The 23,257-nt window shown below is 38.2% G+C and overlaps 1 protein-coding gene and 1 pseudogene across 1 annotated transcript in view; one reads left to right on the top strand and one right to left on the bottom strand.

Moving 5' to 3' along the window:
* Positions 1 to 23,257, top strand: part of LOC109389838 (ubiquitin-conjugating enzyme E2 E2) — a 302,286-nt gene that overhangs the window by 188,286 nt on the left and 90,743 nt on the right. The gene's annotated exons all lie outside the window — the stretch shown is intronic.
* Positions 10,684 to 11,700, bottom strand: LOC109389837 (mortality factor 4-like protein 1 pseudogene; annotated as a pseudogene).

The following is a 23,257-nucleotide window of genomic DNA, read 5'->3' as shown; positions in this document are numbered from 1 at the left end:
TAGGATGTTAATTAATGAGGGAAATTTTATAGAGGTTATATGGGAACTCTCTGTACTACCTTTGTAATTTTTTCTTTAAATTCTAAAACTTCTAAAATTCAGTTTTTGAAATTACTTACCTCAAAGTTTGTCTCCATTTATATTTCTTAACTTAGCTGTGTATGCATCATCCATAATAAAAATTAGTAGGTCAGTAATGAGTAGTAATAAGTATCATTACGTGGCATCTTCAAAATATCCCTGAGAGATAGTAGTATTATCATAATAGTACAGATGAGGAAGCTGAGGCATGGGATAAAGGGTAATTAGGCCGGGATCACGTCACTAGTCAGTGGCAGAAGCAGGATTTCAACCCAGGAACTTAGTGCTCTACACTGTGTCCCCTCTTAAGGACTCTTGATCGTGCAATATAAGATTGGTCTATCTGCTTTCAGTGTAGAAGGGCTAACTCTCCACCATAATAAATCCAAAATAAGGTAATACCCTAGCAATAAATTACTTTTACAACTTGAAGAATATGGAATTATGCTTTATTTCTGTTACAGTGATTCCAACTTTATTCTCATACAATGGGTAATTATTTTTACAAGTGATGAGGACATGTTATATTCTCTTGACAAGAACTGTCTGTGTTAATGGTGTTTTAAAAAATGTATGGCTTCATTAAGATAGTGACAAAGAATGAAAGAAATAAAATGAGCAGTACCTAAAGGGTAGGGGAAATGGATGTGGTTGATTATCTCGTAAACACAAAATTTTTATGAGGCTTAAGTTTCTAAGGAACTTAAATATGTGGCATATTATTTTATGAAATTATTACAGTGTTGTTGTACCATATGCCTATTACAGTGTTTTGTTTTACCATGTGCCTCTTAATATTATTCTTCTTGGGCATTAAATTATAGATATTTGATTATTAAAAATTTAAATATGGGGAAAGTTGATGGTGAATTTTCAACATTTTTTTGATATATTTTTGTAGGGCTTGGAAAATATTACTTTGCCTAAAAATAGGGAAGAAAAAAGATGGAGTTTGTTGCATAGTTCAAAAATTGTTGCAGATGGAATATATTGGTTCATTTACTGAATGCTATATGCCCAATGGTATATTCACACATTCAGCAACATGATATGCCTACCTGCTGCATGAATTTAAGGTCATGCATTTATTTGTCAGCCAGAAACATAATGCTAAATGCTTTAAAGGAACTTGAATTTAAACAGATGCAGTTCTTACATAATCATTCTTTTTCTGTTCTTGTATATACACTTGTGAACCAACTGGCATTCCTCTGTTGACTCTTGAAAATCATTTGGATTTGAAGGATGGTGCTTTCTTGCTAAGAATGTATATTTTTAAATCTCTATTAAAATTTTTGTGAGACTGTAGGAAGTTCAGGACAAAGGTCATGTTTGAAAAAGACGAGAATTTTTCATTCTAATACACACTGAACAATTAAAATGTAGGTTTAGATTGCTAATTTCAAATGACACCCTAAACTGACCTAGTTATAATCTTCATGTTACCAAATGTGGTTGAGTTGCTGCTTTGTAATTAATTCTGTGTTGGGCAAAGGAGGAATGAGGCTTTATCTTTGATGGGGAAATAACATGTGACGCTATCATTTTTAAAAGGGCAGCATATGACAAGAGATCTGGTGACGGTAATGAGGAGGAAAACAACTTGAAGGACCATAACATATTCCCAAATACCTGTAATCCAATAGATCGCCTTAAGATGAACAGGTTCTTTTTATGCCACTGGGTTCTGTTCTCCACAGCACATAGCACTTTGCTCAAAGAGCAGCTGTATATCCTGGATTTCCCAGGACAAGCCAACTTTCTGGTATTCCATTCTATTGTTTTCCATAAGTTCACTATGCTGATTAGACCATATGCCCCATTTTTTAAAAACAGCATATTTGGAAAAACACTGTACACAATAAATGATCAAGTATTTTGGAACATTATACTTTGGGAAAGTAAAGTATACAAAAGACATATCTAAGTTTGAATCTGCCTTTCTATAACTGGTTAAGTGCAACCTTTGGTAGAGTATCCTGATTTAATGTGTACATTTTAAATGTGTCAGTTAAATCAACCTGGTTGTGGTGTTTTCTACATGTTATTAAACATAATGATTTTTTTTGGTTAAAATGAAAACAGATTATTTTTAATTCATCCATTTCTATTGGCAACAATATATTCTCAAGCTCTTGTTTCTTCTTTTCATGGTGAGCAAAAGAGAAAATACTTTATATCTTCAACCTGTTTTTAAAAAGAGTGTTGGTATGAATGTGGTTTGAAGGAAGTTAAGCAGAACAAATATCCAAAGAATTAACAAAAGAAAAACCAAGACTAAAGTTGCACCATACTTTCTCTTTCTACATATTCATTCACTCATTTAAAAATGGTACAAATATTAGAAGGCTAGAACTATAGTTTGGGGTTTTAAAAACTCCTTTATGTGCTTTTCTGAGTCTGGAAGGGGAATCATTGATGATCCTAATAAAGTGTAAATCAAGGTGTTGCATATAAACCACTTTATAAAGCAAAAAATATATTTTTCACTATAGATTTTCCTAGTCCTCTGCAACTGACAGAGCTTTCTTCTAGGACAAAATGGTACAGCTGTCTTTTCAGGGTTTATTTGCACACTGGCCCAGGAAGCATCTTCTAAGTATTAAGATGTTATTATTATACCTTGAATGGGGAGAAACCCACTCCTGAGCTTATTACAAGGTTGCTGGTTATCTTTAAAGAAGATAAACATGTGAGAGTAAATAGGTAGGATATCTGCTATAAAAATAACTTAAAAGCACTGTTTTCTGTCCTCTTTACTTTCACAGTAGAGAGGCAGCATTTCTGACACATTTGCAAATTGTGTAAAATTATAATACTAAGTCCATGTACTTAACTTGTTCAAATTATAGGCTACTGAAAAGTAAGAAAGACATGTTTTACTTTCCTCAGTTTTGTTCTGTTTTGATTTTTTTTAAGCAAATGAATTTTTTTAGATGCTCATTAGCTGCTCTTAAACTTGATTGATTTAAATACTTTCCAAACTGATTTTTTTAATTTTCATGCACTTAAATGTAATAACTTAATTCTCTCGCACCGTATGTTTACTAGTTATTAATTTATAGCAGAATCTCTATTAGAAAGAGCTTATTATTTTAGAAGAATAGAAAGCTTTGAGAAAGAACTGTTTATTTTAAATGGTGCTACCCAGGAAGGGAGTTCCTATTTTATGATTTTTTTTTTTATTGGGGGAATTGGGGGAATGGGAACAGTGCTGGGGAATTGGGGGAAGGGGAGCAGACAAGTTGCTGTCGTCTTGTTCTTCAGTCTAGTTGTGGAGGACGTTGCTTCACTGGCCCAAGTTGGCACCATCATTGCGCTCTTCCCGGGCGAGGCAGATCAGTCGCCGGCTTCTGGACGGCCGCTCACTGCGGCTGCTGGCCGCTCACGCTGGCTGCTGGCCGCTCACGCTGACTGCTGGCTACACACGGTAGCCCATGGCAACCCACTACCACAGGGGCTGCAGCCTACGCCGTCGCCGGCGACTCACGGCAGCCCAGCTCCAGGTTGAGCTGTTGTTCAGCATCTTAGCTGTGGAGGGCAGTGTCACTGGCCCTCATATGTGGGATCCGAACCGGGGCCCTCTGGCATCCCAAGCGAGTTCTTAACCATCGCGCCACTCGGCCGGCCCGGGAGTTCCTATTTTAAAAGCTGAGAGCTGGGTTAGACTTTCAAGGGCGTCTCGTATCTGAGTGCTTTCCGTCTGCCCTCTGCAATCTGATTTAAGTCTCATATTCTTCCTGGTGTCTTCCTTAGTCTCATGAAGACAAATTATGAAATAAATTGCCAGAGGCTAGAGGAAGTTAGCAAGCAGGTATGATGTGAATGAGCTTTCCTCATAGTGGCTTCACTTATACAGCTTACGATGAGAACTGTCACCTCATAAACTGGAACACAGACTGAGCCCAGCCTGCTAACAGGATAATCTGACAGCCCTCCTTCTTGTATGTGTAATATGTGGGTGTGTTTACATGAGAAATAAAGCCGTGTAAATACACCTAGAATGACAACTCTTTTAAAGCTGTATTTGGAACTATGCAAGTCTTCAGATACCAAACTTTTTAACCAGCATACAAATGCAGACACGAAGACACTACCTCCCTCTAAGTAGTTGTACAGTGTACTTTCTAATTTAGCTACCATTGAACTCAGATTATAAACTGCACAGAAAATGTTAGAAACATTTTTTTTTTGTCTGCGTGGCTTACATGTAGCAGAGTGCTTTGCTCTTTTCTGAGAAGTCTCTGAAGAAGCAGAAGAACTCATTAAATTTGTCCTGCTTTCTGCCATTCCAAGGCCTGCTCCTGCCAAAAACAGCTTGCTGCAGGTTTTGCTCTCTTCTTCCTGAGAGAAGACCAGAAAAGTTAGGTTTTCATAGGCTTCCCTGCATGCACAGTAGATGGAGCAAAACTGTCAACAGAGCTATCTTTAAGTTATTCATTGTCCCAACCTAACTGTCAATACCTAACTAACTGCCAGTAGGAAACGCCTTTTGTGTTTACCAAACAAGTAAAATAAATAAATGTCAGTAAATCAAAAAGATAATCTTGAGCTGCCTGTTTTATGTACATGATGATTTCACAATCCAGGTTCCATCTCACTTCTTGCAAATGGTGGTTTGATCTCCCTTTGGATTCAAATTTTTCCACTTTAATTTTGGGGCTGTACAGGTTGAAACGAAACACAAAGTACTCACAAATTACTGACCTGTATTATGTTTTCAAAGTCTGCCATACACTTTTTTTGTTTTTTAAATAAGCAGATGTACTCACCGGGATTCCTTGAGGGTCACCCCTGGCTCCTGAGAGTATTGTTCTTGAAATTTGTTTTTCGTTGTTCAGCTATTTTGTGGCTAATAGAACAAAATGATTTTTTTTCCTTTTGTAGCATTCTGCTCATAAGTATTGACAAGGCAGATGTGGCTAAGAAAAATCAGAAATCCTAAGAGCAAAACTTGTAGGTGATACACATAGTTGAATTAACCTCGACATTAGTTCAATAGACATTAAAGACCGCTTAATTGATACATTTTAGTTCCTCTCCAACTTCTAATCATGAGAAAATAAGTTGGTGGTAAAAGAACCATCACATTTTTACAAATGCAGACATGTTTATGAAACAACATTTAAACTAACCAAAATAGGAGAAAAAGCTAATGCTGTTTTACAGTAGGAGAGCTGTAGAAACACCCCCAGGACCTCTGCAATAACCCTTCTATTGCTCTGAGGTCTGCTACACAAACGCAGCGTGTGAACGAATTATTTATGCCTTGGGCCTTTTAAGGTGTATGGGACTTTCTGGAGCAAGTCCACCAGCTGGTGGATAGAGCTATTTTGCCTATTTTAACTGCATATTCCTTGGAACTTGTGTGATCTGTAAAAACCATAGATAAGATTGAAATCCCTTTTGTCAGCATACTTTCTACATAATGAATTAAAATATTTGTGTTAGTTTTAAATGTTGAAAAGGAAAAGAGAAAAAAGAACAAAAGTGTACTTGTGCTAAATGGTTTCATTCTAAATAACTAAAAGTTTGTTATTTTCCCCTTTAGTTTCAAATTTTGTGAGTTTGGGTAGAGGTCAAGTGCTTATCTACATTTTCCAGATGAAGAACCCCTGGCAGGAAGGTGAAATGACTAAGCCGCCTGTCATAGCACAGGGCAGTGCTAGGCAGCAGCGATTCAGGATGGTACTTCTGAAGGTACCTTTATGATTTGGACCAGATGTGACTGGTGGGCACTCTAAGCCATTGAGCTGCCTCTCAGAAGTACTTTGACAGTTGGAGTCAGTGTGCAAGCAAGTGATACAAAATAAAGCACTTCAGAAAACACTGGATTTGAATTTGGAAGACCTGGGTTCAAGTCTCTGCTGAAGCACAATTACAGCCGTGCACCATGTAATGCTGTATCAGTCAGCGGTGGACCATATACACAGTGGTGATCCCATAATATCCTAATGGAGCTGATAAATTCCTGTCACCTAGTTACGCCATACCTGTCATAATGTCATAGTACAACATCTTACATGTTTGTGATGATGCTGGTGTGAACAAACCTGTGCTGCCAGTCATATGAAAGTACAGCACATACGATTACAGTAGTAGGCTAGACCATCTAGGTCTATGTAAGTGCACTCTGATGTTCACACAATGACACAGTTCTCAGAATGCGTCCCTGCCATTAGATGGCCCATTACTGTACCTCGATGACTCTCCTGGAAATCATTCCTTTTGGGCTTCCCATACAGAATGCTTGTTGCAGAGGAGGTTTACCTTAATGCTCAGGCTCAAACCCTGACTCCACCACCTGTTTTCTCTTTCCTCATCTATAAAGTGGTAATGGCACTTACTTTAGGTTACATAGGTTATATGTAAGGCTCTCAAAAATCTACAGTAGTCTTCATATCCACAGGGGATATGTTCCAACACCACTAGTAGATGCCTGAAACTGTAGATAGTACCAAACCCTGTATATGCTCTGTTTTTTCTTATACATACACACCTGTGATAAAGTTTAATTTGTAAATTAGACACAGTAGGAGACTAACAACAACTAATAATAACAGAACAATTATAATTTGGTGTAATGAAAGTTATGTGAGTGTGGTCTCTCTCCAAATATCTTAATTTTACTGTTTTCACCCTTCTTGTGATGATGTGAGATGATACAATGCCTACATGATGAGATAAAGTGAAGCGAATGACGTAGGCATTGTGACATGGCATTAGGGTACTGTTGACCTTCTGACAGTATGTCAGGAGGAAGGTCATCGGGTGATCTTGGATCATTGAGCCATGATGATGTCCATGGCTGGATGTCAGGAGCAGATGATGCTGATAGTTGGGGAAATTTAATATTTTTGGACTACACTTGACTGTAGGTAACTGAAACCACAGAAGGTGAAGGCACAGATATGATTTGTTGTGTATAATATGCAATCTGTAGCTGGGAGCATCTTGTACTGCATCTTGTTATTATTACTATGCTCCATTAGATGTGTTTGACAGCATGCTATAAACTGCATATTGCTATATAATCAGAGGAGATAAAATATGTAAATAAATACCTGTAATATAAGGTAGATGCGCGTAATCTAAAGTTCTCTGGTAGTTACAAAAAGGAGAGATTATTTCCATCTGGGTTGTCATGGGGGTATTCGTGGAAAAAGCGCTTTTTGAGTGTAGCCTTAAAGGATATTTAAGATTTGGACATGCCAAGGGTGGAGAAATTGGAAGTGGTGAAGGGCATTCAAGGAGAAGCAAAAGCATGACCAAAGTTAGATGTTTTGTTACTAAGTTACTATATTGATTTCAAGGAGTCATATTTCATTATCATTTGGCCACATACCTACGTCTATATGAATATAACCTGCTATTTTAGGTACTGGAGATACTATATTATATAATTCATAAGATACTCTTAATTTCCACAGAAACCAGTAAGATAGGTTTTCTGATTCCCGTGTTATATAGGTAAGGAAATAGAGGCTCTGTCAGCAGTGGTTGGTAGAAGGGGAGAACTGTATGAGCACTAAATTTCATGTATTTTCGCAGCAATACACCACCTCTTTTAGTCTAAGTAGAAATATTTTCAAGCCCATCAAGCATAGCTGGCCTACGGTTGCTTTCTCAAAATCTATGCCATATTCAGAAGGGCTGGAGAAACAGTTTAGATGACCCCTTGTAGTAAACCCAACATCGCTACGCTAAATGTAACCCCAAACTCGTAAGTTGCTGGTAATGGTACCTAGAAGGCAGCCACAAAGCAAGTGTTCTTATTAACACTGTGTGTGATCTTTGCTCCACTTTACACAGTATCCTGAAGTTTGTTGTCTTTAGTTTATTAAATTGAAACTGACCTATAGATGAATATTAGACCTTAAAGTTGTGCTGCAGGGTGATAGAGGAATCTTGTTCTTGATTCTCGACACAAAAATGTTTGGAAAAATAAGAAATAAGAATTTTCATATATTGATATTAATAAATTATAAATTCATCATAGTCAAATAATTAAAATAGGCATCTATTTATAGACCACAGTACTCTGAGCGATTTTCTACTTACCATTAGTATGATTTCCTTTTTGAAGGATTTTTATTATAAACTATCATGACTTGATTTATTATTTATTTTAGTTGATGTAATAAGCCAAAAAGCTTGTGTTTTAATCAGATGTCCAAAACAGATATTTCTGATATTAGAATACAGTCTACTTACTATGATTGTGCTATTGCAGATTTGTTATATTTTAAATATGAAGTTAACATTTTTGCTTGAAATGTCTTGATTACATTGCATATTCTGAAAACCCACACTGCTCCAATAAAACTGTTACTTCAAGAGTAATACAACTATATGAAGTGACATTTATATTAAATGTGATTTTCATCTACTGTATAGGGTTTTCTGAAATTATGACAAACTGTAATTCCATCCAGTTCTGGCTGCATTGTAAACTGGGTAGTGAACTGAAATAATTTGTCATAAATATGCCACTATGGGATTTATTTGGAATACATTGTAACATATTTTTCATTTTTAATAATACAAGATTAACATCACTCAGTATGAAATATTATATTGTGATATAACATAATTCAAAAATGTCTCTTTGATGCCATTACTGTATTGTATTCATTTTAACTTGATGTCTTCATTGTCTAACACTTTCTCTGCTTTATATGCTGCTTATTCTTAATACTGCTAAGAATTGTGTATGAATATATGCTTTTGCTACCAATGTATAACTAGCTAGTATGAAGAACATCTGTTAACCATTTTGGGAGTGAAGTAGTATTAATACATTCAAGCTGCCTGTCTTAAGTAGAACACAAGCTAAAAATGCTAATTCATATTACGTGGTAACAAATGCCAGAGATTCTTAAATTTACTTTAAAAGACCAATGAATCTCCACCTTGACCTCCAACTAGACAGTTATGTGATAATGTATGATGAAAAAAATACAGCTTCCCACAACTTCTGTTTGCTATGTGTGACCAGCCCTGAGCCCTCAGGTCCCTCCACCCTGGCTCAGGTCTTTCCTTCCTCCTATTAGCTAGGCACACACCAGTCTAGGGAGGCGGGGGAAGTGAGTGGGATTAGGGGCAGGACAAGAGTTAAGTGGTAGCTAGGCACTTCTAGGTTAAGGAAAGGACCAGACCAGTTCTTGGCCAAATATCAACGTGGAACAATTGCTTTTGATTCCCTCCCACCTGATCGTTTGCATCCTTCATTATCTCTTATACTCCACGTTTTCTCTTCATATCTAATAGAAGACTCTGTTTACAGCATGGGGTAACTCTTGCAGTCAGGGACGCTGGAGCAATTTAGCAGTGTGACCTTAAGCAAGTTATTTAACCTCTCTGTGCCTCAGTTTCCTTGTTTGTAAAATTGGTATGGTGTCTAATAATACCCCATCCCAGTTGAGATCTAAAGTGCATATAGCAGTTCCTAAATATAGTAGACACATAGAAATGTTAGCAGTAGCAATATTATAATAAAATATTCTTATTGCAAGTTAAATGGTTATGGCTCTCTATGGGGGAGACTTGATATACACACTAGAAGGGGCTCAATAAATGTTGCATTTACTGAATGTTCCATCACTTGAAAGACCTGCCTTTTCTTATATGTGCCTCTTGCTCAAAATTACCTCTTGGTCTTTTTACCCCTAAAACTTTAATCAGTGTACACACTCCTAAGGGTGCTCAGAGAGAAAAAAATGATCATCAGCTAAACTAAACCACACTGAAGTGGGAATGACAAGTGGCTCTAGGAATGTTTTCTATTAAATCATAATAGGTAGCATTCTAAGCAAATTGGAACTAGAAAGGAAAAATCTGAGCCTGGAACCTGAATACCCAAATCAGTTTAACGTGTCCCATCAAGTTGCCATACTATAAGCCATGAGAGCTCCAAAATTCAGTTTCCACCATGCTTTGGCTCCTAGTAAGTAGGAGTGGTCATAGCCATCATCTCAGGTCTCATGGGACATCTGAGGCCCTGGGACCCTCTAGCTAGTGACTTGCGATGGCCTGACCTCCTGGGCCTCGAGATGCCAGATGTCTGTAGAGAGGGCCTTGGAATGGCTTCTTGATTTGATGAGTTGTTCTTTCCCCTCCTCATTGTTTCTCTAATATTTGGGGCTGGCATTTTAAAAATAGTACATAAACTGCTTAACCATTGACTGTATCATTATGTTTCAGATTTAACCTATTTTAAGTGTATTCCAATATAATTATAAACTCCTTCATGCATAGTGATTATCATTGTTTGTAACATAGCATGGTCCTCTTCTTTCAACTCAAAAGAATCAGAGGAATTAATGCTAGCCATTTTCATTATTAAGCCAATTTTAATTAATATGTTAAAGATCATACTGTTCTTGAGGAAATGTGCAGAACATACAAACTGGGATGTTGGGCTTCATTTTATTTATTTATTTTTAGCTGTGACCCCTTTTATTTTCTCTGTTTAAAATCAAACAGAAAACAAACATCAATTCTGTTATACACAAACATTTTCAAAGTACAGCATTTGTACAAGAGAAGGACTAAGAACAGAATGTTTACAAGGATACGTGAGCGCAAACACAAGGATAAGTGAGCGCCTCACACAGCTTTCCGGTGGTACTCAGGAGGGGCCACTTCGTAGTTGCTGGCACTGAACAGAGTTGCAGAATTCTTCACCAGGTATTTTAGGAAATCATGAAGATAATCAGTAAAAAAGCAAGGCTCTTTTCATCCAGAGGTGTATAGGTCAACATCGCTCCAATTCATACAAATAATCTCAACAGGTGTGGCACTCCATACACCTGGGACACGGGTGCTTCAGGGTGGTCTGTGAGGATTTCAGCTTACTGCGGTCTCTCAAATTTGTAGAGCATCTGAGTACCCAACATCACGTTGAAGTATTCTTTTATCCCCGCCACCACTTCGTTCACTGCATACTCCTTGTTATCTGTGTTTCCTCGAGATCTCTTATGATTTGCATAATCCTCCAGAATGGCATCCACATTCTTCTTGGCAGGAAGATAAAAGAGCTGTTTCTGCGTAGTGATTAAGGCCCAGTCATCAACAAGCCATGGTTTTGGTTCTTCAGGAATCTTCACTTTAACTTCAACTCTGTTCATGAATGTTTCCTCATTTTCAACAGTAGGATCTACTCGGGCTCTTTTCTTGTGAGGAGGCTGAGGTGTCTCACTGGTACTGCCACCGTCTCCATTTCCAGGTGTTTTCTGTTTGTTCGTCTTTGTTTTCACGTCAGCATTTTTCTGTTGCAGACCAGATGTCTTCTTTCCTGGAGCAGCCCCTTTCATCTTCCCCTCTGCCTACTGCTCCTGATTCGCTTTTTGAAGTTCTCGCAGTTTCTGCAGATTGGTGTCCATGTATTTGAGCACTCTGCTTTCTGGAACCCATTCATCCCAGTTTCTATTCCAACCACTGTAATGTATAAAGTATTTCACTTGTTTGTCCTTTATGGCAACCTTTACACACTTTGCTTCATAAAGAAGAGGCCCATGAAAGCACAGCCCTCGCTCACCCTCCTGGAATTTACGCTTCGGGTCCCGCTTCGGCGCCATTTATAGGGATCCGCCGCCGCCGCCTCCTTCTCCCACCACTCGGACTACCTACCGCCCCCCACTCTCCAGCCCGCCCAGCTCCGCATCAGACGCCGTGGGCAGCGCCACCTCTGAATCCTGGGCGTGATTCGCAGGCTTTGGGCTTCCTTTTAAAATGGCATGCTTGGATATCACGGTTGTGGCTGTTTCATGCCTCTAATGGTCATAAGGCCCTCGCTTACATGTAGCAGAAAACAACCCGAGCCGAGGAACTTAGCCTGGTAACAACACAAGCTGAACGGTCACCTAGGGCAGGCTTTGAAGCGAAAACCGGAACCTGAACTCAAGAGCCAACAATTCTGTCAAAGTATTTTGTATCACTTATGGTAGATTGGTTGGTTAATCTATTATTTAAAAGTACTTAAGAATTTATTTCAAGAAGACAAAATAAAGCCAATATCTTATCTTTAGTGAAAATACCTAAGTTACACTGTCATGTAATTGTAATGATCTAGAATATTTTGTTGTAGAGCAGTAAGCCAATCTGGAAAGGACATCTGTTGTATTTAGCATCTGAATAACATCAACTTTTTGACATAAATTCTTACATTTATTTTTAGAGCCTTCTAAACAAGATACTATTCTAGAACCTAACAAGGATAGAGATCTACACATATAGATAGATACATAGCTCTACTCAAAGAATTCATGTGGAAGCTTTATTGGGCTGTAAAAACTGTAAATTCTTAAATCCAAAGCAAGACAAATTAGTGATAACCTTAAATTAAAATTTATAATAATTTTATTATAATTTTATAATATCTATTTCTTTATCTTAAAGTGCAAAACAAAAACTATTATAAGAGACTGAATTGATATATTGAGAAAGTACTTCTCCAGTTACTCTAATTGTGGGATAACCTTTTTTGAACTTCAGTTTCCTGATATACAAAATGTGAATGTTATTTGTACTCCTTACTTAGGGTTTGTTGTGAGACTCAAATGAGATAATATGTGAGAAAATGCTTTAATTACCAGGTGTTTTTCAAATGTATGTGAAGTCTTAAATACAAATAGTACAATTAGCAATATAGACTCCGAGATGACAGCTATACACAGTAAAACCTTGGATTGCAAGTAACTTGGTTTGCGAGTTTTCCGCAAGGCAAGCAAACATTTCTAATACATTTTAACTTGGTAAACAATCAATGTCTTGCAATACGAGTAGTTTGTTTCTGAAACAAATTATGCTCACAAACCAAGGCATTACTGTATTTATAGCTTAGATATCATTTACCTAACATCCTCTGAAAAGCCAGTATGACTAGTAACCCAAACTTTCATTGACACTTAGATTTTCATCCTAATTATTGTCTCATTTAAAAGGATTCTGCTTCATGTAATTGGTTGACTTCTTGCTATTATTTCTATATATTATTTTTACTCTTCAGCTATTAATATTATTTCCATAGGTCATATTGTTTAATCCCCACAGCAATCTCATGACATAAATAATAATATTCCCATCGAAGGAACTGAAACAGAATTGCTTAAAAATTTTTCCAAAGTCACACAGCTCATGAGTAGCAAAGCTAAGGTAGAACTCAGATTCCTAGAGCCCAAAGCTATACCAGCCCCTGCAACTGGCAATTTGAATCATATTGTGTATAGTATAGTTCATCTTACATTAAAACCCCAAAATGCCATAAGTTTCTATAAGACCTATTGTCATGAAATAATTTTAGGACTGTAACTTTTGCACAAAAGGACCCATTCGCTTTTGCTAATTAAGGGTACCTGACAAATTCATTATCTGACTTTGAGATGAAAGTGGATGACTCTCTGGCTTCTCAGAGACTACCAGTGGTTATGCAGTGGCCAAATTGGAAACCCTTTAGCCAGAACAAGAAATGTGGGCAGAAGGAACCTGCCAACTCCTGCCTTCATTTTTGCTGCTCCCCAGGCCAGGCCTGTGGAAGGAACTGTCTTCATCCTTTGCCTAAGTCCCACTCACCCTTCAGCTTCCCAGCTCAAACACAAATGGCTTTTTTCTTTAACTTAGGACATCATTAACTCAAGTATCATCACAAGTTTAAAAAATTACCAAAGCAATTTTAATTGAATGCCTACAAAAGCCCTCCTGAATAGTAGCTATCAAAGGAAAAATTTATTTGTTTAACTGTAACTGAGACTTATGTAGTATATGTGCCTCACTTTTTACAAAATCTCTGGTTTGACTAAGTTTCTACTCTCAGAGCAGTAGCGTGCATTTATGAGTATAGACACACGTTCTTTAGAGCTGGGTAAGTTCTCATAACAATTTACTCAGCTAAAGAGGAATACGTACTTTTTAACTGTTCCCTTATTGGGAGAGCACCTGTAAAGGTGTTTCCCCTAAAGTGGGTGCTTTACCACCAGAGGTGTGCAGAGTGATTACTGGTGGGACAGAAGAAATATTTTTAATATTTATAATTACATATATTTAATTTATATTGGAAAAATATATAACTAGTACATCAAAGCCAGTAACTCTATGATTTTTAATCGGGGCTAAATTAGGTATTTTATTTTTAAAAAAGGTCTTGAGTGTGGGTATTTTGCTTTAAAAAAAGTTAAAGAGGGCTGGCCGAGTGGCGCGATGGTTAAGAACTGGCTTGGGACGCAAGAGGGCCCGGGTTCGGATCCCACATAGAAGGGCCAGTGACACTGCCCTCCACAGCTAAGATGCTGAACAACAGCTCAACCTGCAGCTGGGTTTCCATGAGTCGCCGGCGACGGTGTAGGCTGCAGCCCCTGTGGCAGTGGGTTGCCATGGGCTACCGTGTGTAGCCAGCAGCCAGTGTGAGTGGCCAGCAGCCGCAGTGAGCGGCCGTCCCGAAGCCAGCGACTGATCTGCCTCACCCGGGAAGAGCGCAATGATGGTGCCAGCTTGGGCCGGTGAAGCAACGTCCTCCACAACTAGACTGAAGAACAAAACGACAGCAACTTGTCTGTTCCCCTCCCCCAATTCCACAGCACTGTTCCCTTCCCCCCAATACCCCAATAAAAATCTTAAAAAAAAAAAGTTAAAGAAAACATTAAATTAAAGATATTCCAGTTAGTACCTAAATAAACAGGTACCATGTATAAATGCTATGTGGAAAACATTGGCCCATAATTTATGTAGTTAGCTCACAGCTCAGTGTAGTGTGCTGTGTCACAAAGTCCTGATGACCCCTGCCTCTGTGACAGCCAGTAATGAAAACTTTGGATTGGTTATTCTTTGCATTATAATAAGCTCTTTATAGAATATTTAGTCCTGTTTCAAAAACAGTTCATCTCTGAGGCTTGTTTCCTTATTTCTCTTAAAGCAATGTATGTATTATTTGCCAGTTCCTTCACAATGGGAGAAGCTCCATGGAGTTTACTAGGATGTGTTTGCAAGATGAATGCAAAACAGCAATTATTTTTCTTAACCGATTTCAGTAAGGTCCTATTATGGAAAAGCCTGCGATAAAACTTCAAAGCAGTTTTTCCCTGAAAAAATTAGCTATTCAGTAAGTGAAGGTGGCCACAAGGAATATGTAAGTGCTCTGTTAAATAGGAAATGTATGCTCCCCTGGGATTTCACAGTACATATTGGTCATATAATATACTTCATTACATGTGTTTACATATATTTTTTTTTTATTTGGCTGCAAGAGAAACCTCAGACTCAAGGGTTTTCTTTTCTTGGCTTTTGATCTTTTAAGTGTATTTTTCCCTTTGTGGTTATGTTAGAAAATAATTTAAGTTAAAGGCCTAAGATTTGTGCTTTCGTAAAGTTTTTTTGCTGTTTTGTCAATTGGTTTTAATTGAGAAACAACTGCCAGAAATGGTGTGGTTTTGGGAATCCAACTGACATGATTTAGAATAGTGATCCTCCACTTACTTGCACTGTGATTTGAGGCAAGTTGCCTGACCCAGCCTCAGTTACACCAACTGAAAATGGGCTTAATAACCCTTACTTCATGGAATTGCAATCAACATTGATGTGGACTGCTATAAAGGGGTTAGTGCAGCATAGGAACAGAGTGAATAGGTTTAGTAGCTATGGGTTTTATTTTCAGCAATCTACAATGACCATAAACTATGGTCATGTTAGCGTGGTATTCGAAGCCTAACCGTACTTCTTTCCTTAGACTTCTGCAGAGCCTGCTTACTTTGGGAAGCTTTCTGTATTTTGCCACTCACCAGCTGTCTGTTTTGAAGTCACGCCTTCTGCCTTCCCCCAGTCCTTTCTGTCAGTCCTGCAGGTCATTTGCCCCTTGTATTTCTGTCTTTACTGCTATTTTTTCTGGACTTCCAGTTGATGGTATGCGATTTAGCAGGTGTTTTTTCTCTCTACTTGAAGTCTTTTCCAACCAATAAGTACTCAAGCAAAGCACTCCATTTATAAATCCTCAAGGGCAAAGAAGACTATGTGCTATACTTTTCCCATGTTACCCATAATTGTCTGGCATAATACCAAAAATAAACAAAAATGATGTTAAATCAGACTCATTGAGAAAATGGAAAAGTAATGATAGTAAAGCCAAATAAGAGTATGACACATTCTGATACATTTACTTTGGGAATGGTTATACTATGTTGAGTGTCTACCATAGTACTTTACTCATAGCAGTCACTAGGAAATAGTGGTTAAAGTCTGCTTAACTAAGGGAGGCACCTAACTACCTAGTAATGGAAATGCAGTGGAGAAGAGAAGAAATACACTGAACCCCTGAGGTCAGAAGACCTGAATTCTAATTTTATTACTCTTAATTGCATGGCTGTGGACAAATCACTTAACATTAGGTGTGAAATTAGGGGGATGGAGGGGAGTAGGGAACCAAACAGCCAACAAAAAATTAAAACAGACTTGGACTATGAACATTTAAATCTTGGCTCTGGAACTAACTGCATATATGCTCTTGATCAAATCATGCATCTCTTGATTTCCTCATCTCTAAATTGAGCATGATGAAATCTATCTCATACAGCTATGAGAATGTGTGTAGAGATGTCTGATATATCATGGCACATACTTAGAGAAAGAGAGAGAGAGAGATTAATAAACCTTATCTGTATTGCTTCAGTGAGTAAAATTAGGGACTTGAGTTAAACAATCATCAAAATTGTTTTGAATTCTAACATTCTATGTTAGTTACCTTAAAGAGATGAATAGGTGAAGGATCGATATTGTTGCTTTTAAGCTCATTAGGAATCCCTAATTTACCTGAAAAAAACAGTTGCAACTAATAAAATTGGGGGGATACATCGAAATGACATAAGACACTAGTAAAATATATTTTCTTACTCGCGCTGTGACTTTACTTGTATAGTCACACCAGTGGACATCTGTGGCATCTTCCCCTTGGGTTTCAATGTTCCATTCTGCCCAGTAAGAACTTCTGTGCACTCTTAGGATGACCAGGTACCTCCAGAATAACTTAAAGTAGAGTTGAAGCTGTCAAGTTGACAGGCAATTCACTGGCAGAAGAAGAGCTCTATTTTATAATACATATGTCAGGTTTGACTTCTTAATAGTATACATGATTAAACACTTTCTGAGAGACTGTAACATTGAATCACTCCATTTTACAGTGAAAGGTTCTGCCTATTGAAGAGAAAAAATGCAACCTATTGCCAATTTGTGGGTGGTGGTTTTTTGTTTTGTTTTTTTCCTTGAAGTTCTGATTCCTGAAATAAACACAAAATCAATTTTCTTTTCCTTCATTTCCTGGACACACAAACCTTGAATATTGTCCCTTCTGGCAAGTTTCTGAATGAGGGTTTACAATGCCTTGTTTGTGTGGCATGCAGCCATGTTGCAAATATTACGTGAAAGTCTTCAGTAGTACTGATCTGAACCTTCAAGTAAAAGAAGCTGGTGTGTATCGGGCAGGTTGGCAAGCATTACAGTAGTAAGTGGTTTCCTTTGATTATTTACCAGCAGTCAAATGTTAGAATCCACCAATAGATCTTAACACATTGTGGACCAGTGAGCAAATTCGTGTCTATATATTCAAATACCCCATCCTCAATGTGTTAAAATTGGGCCTTTTAGGTTGGGCCAAGAGTTATTGCTGCTGTGCCCCACCCGTTTCTTTTCTGTTTTGCAATATGGTGCTGCCCTCCTGCTTCCTGAGAAATTCACCATCTAGGGAATTGAAAATATCTCTGCTTGCAAAAAGGTTTCAGACCCTGATGTCTCTGACCAAGGGGGCTGGCAGGTAGGTCCGACTTCCTGTGCATGTGGTATATTGTAGTATATACCAGCGTGGTCAGCCTACCCAGGAGGAATCATATCCACCAACACAAACACTGACCATTAGGGATTTATTTCTCTTTTTTCTATAAGTTATTCGCTAAACATCTCATTCATAACATCTCTAAGGGAAATTGACATTCTAAATAGATAAGACAAAGTGGAGAAATCTAATGTGGTTGATCACATCTGCAATTACTTTAAGCCTGTGTAACTTTAGTTTAAATTTTCACATTTTTTCTAAGTAGTTAGAAAACTGAAGAACCACATTTGATACTGTACTTGATATTTTGGCAGCAGATAGTAAAAGGGAGAAAAAATAAAACTAATTAAAAACTATTAACAGAAATGTAAAGGAATATAATTCAGCCATGCACCACTTAAGGACTGGGATACACTCTAAGAAATGTGACCTTATGCTATTTTGTTGTTATGTGAACATCATAAAGTGCACTTACACAAATCTAGATGGTGTAGCCTACAACACATCCCGGCTGTATGGTGCATGTAGCCCGTTCCTCCTAGGTTACAAGCCTGTACAGCACGTACTGAACAAAACAACATGAGATTAAATCAAGCACAAGAGAAAATGATGCCATCAAGAGACACAAAACACGAGATGTGTGAGGCTGCTGCCAGTGTAATATGGCTTACTGTTTTACAGCAAACTATTTTTTCTAATTAGAAAGAGTACCGTATTTGCCGGCGTATAAGACGATTTTTTGGCCCTGAAAAATATGCCTCCAAGTGGGGGGTCGTCTTATACGCCAGGTACACTTCAGATAGACTGCCCATAGTGCTTGCCCCGTGCCATAGTGGCCTCCCGATGCCCGCCCACTTCATTCCACATACCGTTCAGGCATCAGCAGCGCTGCTGGGTGTATGCTCGGCTGTTATGCGATTTTGCTGTTATGCGATTTTACCACACTCGCAAAATCGCACACAGCCGACCATACACCCAGTATGATAGCACAAAATCGCTTTTAAGGGGAAACTGTCACGCCAGCAAACTTGCTAGGGACTTGCCCGGCACTTGCTCTCTCCCTCTATTTGTTATCTTACTTCTATCATTGACAGTCCCTCTAGATTGTGGGCTGCTTGCCTATGTTCCTGAGAAGCATCTACGGTACCAGTCTATAGAGTGTGTTTTCTTTAGTGAATTACCAGTATGTTTACCGGTAATAAACTTGCACTGTTTTATGTATATGTTTGATTACATACAGCCTTGTGACAGTTTTCCTGCATGTCATAAGCATTTGAATATAAATTAAAATGTTGAAATCAAATCTGATATTGTTTTACCTTTTATTTGGTGTGTGGAAGGTGTGCGGAAGAGGGGGTAGTCTTATACGGCGAGTATATAACAAACTCTGTATTTTGAGTGGAAATGTTAGGGGGTCGTCTTATACGCCCAGTCGTCTTATACGCCGGCAAATACGGTACACTAAAATTTTAAACAGTATAGTGTAGTAAATACGTAAACTGGTAACATAGCTCTTTATTATCAAGTATTATGTGTTATACCTAATTGTAGGTGCTATACTTTTTTTTTTTTTAGCTGAGCTATCCTGCCACCTGTTGGCAGCTCAGCAGCTGCTCACTTCGGGCCAGGACTTGAACCGCTGTTGCTCAGAGCTTAAACTCTTGAGCGAGCTCTTAACCAACTGAGCCACTCAACCGGCCCTAGGTGCTACACTTTTATGTGACTGGCAGTGCAGTAGGCATGTTTACACCAGCTCACCATAAATACCTGAGGAATGCATTGCTATGACGTCATGGTGGCTACATCACTAGGCAATAGGAATTTCCCAGCTCCATTATAATCTTACGGGGCCACCATCCTATATGTGGTCCATCGTTGACAGAAACGTTATGCAGCACATGACTGTAAATGTATACTTTGTCCTGAAGCCTTTGAAAAACATGAGATTATTTTTATAAAGTTATTATCTCTCTGACTACTAAAGTTGTTTTATTAAAGTCAGTTCACTTTGGTTTTAATACTGCCTTTAAAAGATGACCCCTGAACAGTTGTGTTGAGACAGTTTTAACCACATAATCCTTTCTTCAAACAAAACATTTAAAGGAATTACAATATCTGTAGTGGATGCCCTCTGTTTAAAGTGGGGTGAAGAAAGGAAAACAGAAGTGCATATACAGAGATGTGCATACTTAGATACATAAATCTCTCATGGTTCCAAGAACCACTGTTTTTGAAAATCAGTGGTATTTTATTACCTTTTTGTTAGAATGCCTAAGATCCCCAATTGATAGTATTCTGAAGTAGACCTTGAGCAATAATTAGTTTAAATTTAAAAGTTCAAATTTTAGGAAAAAGACTCCTGAAAGTTAGTGGCAGTAGCGGTATTCTTTAATCTGTCTATAAAAACAGCAACTAGGATACCAAAATAAAAAACCTATGAAGAACAACTACATCAAAACCAGGTATTCCCACAAACTCCCAAATACTAGCAGGTGAGGACAAACTACCAACAACTACATGATTCATGTGGGATCAGTAACTATGTGGGAGGAAGCAGGGGGAAGGAAACAGGGCAGTAGCTACGGCCCTGAGGAGAGGAAATCCCTCAAATTTCCACAAAGTCCTCACTGGAAGGCACAACCAGCCAATCACAGAGCAGCCGCTGAGACTGGTGGGCATTTTTGGATGATCTAATTCATAGGCGAACACAAGGGAACTGGGAAGTGATTCAGCTTGATGGTGCTAGAGCAGTCTGGGCCTTATAACCTCTTGAAGCAAGCAAACAAAAGATCCCTTACAAAACAAATCCTCTCACTGAGGAAAACTGCTTGAAGTAGAATCTAAGTCGAGCAAGATGAAACAATATGGGAAAAGAAAGAAAATGTTCAGATAAGAAGCCGGTGATGACAACAGAGGCAGTCCTGCAAAGTAGAAGGTCATTTTTTAAAAATCACTTGGTGAAAACAACAGAAAGGAGAGTTCTGAAGTTGTGGAGTTGACAAAACTACCCTGGGCTATCCCTTTTAAAGTCCAGGAAAACATATTTCATTCAAATTTTTAAAAGTAAAATAAAATTAAAGTTTTTATGAGAAAAAAAGTAACTCCCAGAAGAAAACAAAGGCAGTAAATTCTCAAGACATTACATTTTGTAATGTTTTTACTGATATTTCGCCACGGGCAGGGGAAACAACAGAAAAAATAAACAAATTGGATTACATCAAATTAAGAAGTTTTTGCACAGAAAAGGAAATCATCAACAAAACAAAAGACATTCTACTGAATGGGAGAAGATATTCGCCAATGATTTATCTGATAGGGGTTAATATCCAAAATCTATAAAAAACTCATACAGCTCCACACCAAAAAACAAATCCAATTAAATAATGGGCAGAGGATCTTATTAAACATTTCTTCAAAGAGGACTGCAGATGGCCAATAGACATGAAAAAATGCTCAACGTCACTATTCAGCAGAGAAATACAAATTAAAACCACAATGAGATAGCACCTTATACCTGTCAACATGGCTATCAATAAATCAACAAGCAAGTGTTGGTGAGGATGTGGAGAAAAGGGAACCCTTGTGCACTGTTGGTGGGATTGCAAATTGGTGCAGACACTATAGAAAACAGTATGGAGGTTCCTCAAAAAATTAAAAATAGAGCTCCCCTTATGACCCAGCAATTCTACTCCTGGGTATATATCCAGAGAAATCCAAGACACTAATTCAAAAAGCTATGTGCACCCCTATGTTCACTGCAGCAATATTTACAATAGCCAAGATATGGAAACAACCGAAATGCCCAACAGTAGACATTGGATAAAGAAATTGTACATATATGCATATGGAATATTACTCTGCCATAAAATAAGAATGAAATATTACCATTTGCGACAACATGGGTATTATGCTAAGTGAAATAAGTCAGACTGAGAAAGACAATACCATATGATCTCACTTATGTGTGTAATCTAAACAACAAACAAACAAACAAAACAGGGACAGACCCATAGATACAGAGAACAAACTGATGGTTGCTAGATGGGAGGAGGGTTGGAGGGCTGGGTGAGAAAGGTGAAGGGATTAAGAAGTACAAATTGGGGCCGGCCGAGTGGCACGATGGTTAAGAGCTGGCTTGGGACGCCAGAGGGCCCCGGTTCAGATCCCACATATGAGGGCCAGTGACACTGCCCTCTACAGCTAAGATGCTGAACAACAGCTCAACCTGGAGCTGGGCTGCCCTGAGTCGCCTGCGACGGCGTAGGCTGCAGCCCCTGTGGCAGCAGTGGGTTGCCATGGGCTACCATATGTAGCCAGCAGCCAGCATGAGCGGCCAGCAGCCGCAGTGAGCGGCCATCTAGAAGCCGACAACTGATGTGCCTTGCCCGGGAAGAGCGCAATGATGGTGCCAACTTGGGCCAGTGAAGCAACGTCCTCCACAACGAGACTGAAGAACAAAAAACAACAGCAACTGTCTGTTCCCTTTCCCCCAATTCCCCAGCACTGTTTCCATCCCCCTAATTCCCCAATAAAAAAAAAATCTTAAAAAAAAAAAAAGTACAAATTGGTAGTTACAGGATGGACATGGGGATATGAAGTATACAGTGTGGGGAATATAGTCAATAGTATTGTAAAAACTGTGTATAGTGTCAGATGGGTACTAGACTTATTGGGGGGATCACTGCATACATTTTATAAATGTCTAACTACTATGTTATATACCTGAAACTAATATAAAATAATTTTGAATGTCAACTATAATTTAAAAAATAGTCACAGGATGTGTAGTGCAGCATAGGGAATATAGTCAGTAATGTTCTAATAACTATGTGCATTCGGGTGGGGAGTAGACTTGCTGGGTTATCACTTTGTGAGTTATGTAAATGTCTGATCACTATGTTCTGTTCACCTGGAACTAATAAAAAAATAAATAAGTAAAACAAAATTAATGCTCCTACAATAAAAATATGCAAAAAAAAGTGTACAAAATAGATGAAAACTGTAAACTTCAAAACACTACAAAAAATTTTTTAAATGATGGAGGATGAGAAAGAAAACATAAATCACAATTAGAAAAGACTCAAAAATTAAGTGATTGGAGAAAAATCTATGGAGCAGCATGTTTAAGATGCTCAAGGAAAGAAAATACAAGCCACCATTTTCTATTCAGGCAAGTGTACCTTTAAGTAGAACGACCACAGACAAATAGTTATGAACATTCCAGGAATCAAAATACTGTTATCATGTGCCCTTGCTGAGGAATCTACTAGAGAATGAGCTTCAGCTACCAACCTCCCACAAAATCAAGCAAACTGGAGAGACATCAAAGTAAGGTCTGGTGAAATTCTTTGCTCTAGCACTTAGGTG

The sequence above is a fragment of the Hipposideros armiger genome, unplaced genomic scaffold (genome assembly GCF_001890085.2).
Source record: "Hipposideros armiger isolate ML-2016 unplaced genomic scaffold, ASM189008v1 scaffold_245, whole genome shotgun sequence".
Classification (NCBI taxonomy): domain Eukaryota; kingdom Metazoa; phylum Chordata; class Mammalia; order Chiroptera; family Hipposideridae; genus Hipposideros; species Hipposideros armiger.
The sequence above is the reverse complement of the archived record's forward strand: the minus strand, read 5'-3'. Positions and strand labels throughout refer to the sequence as shown.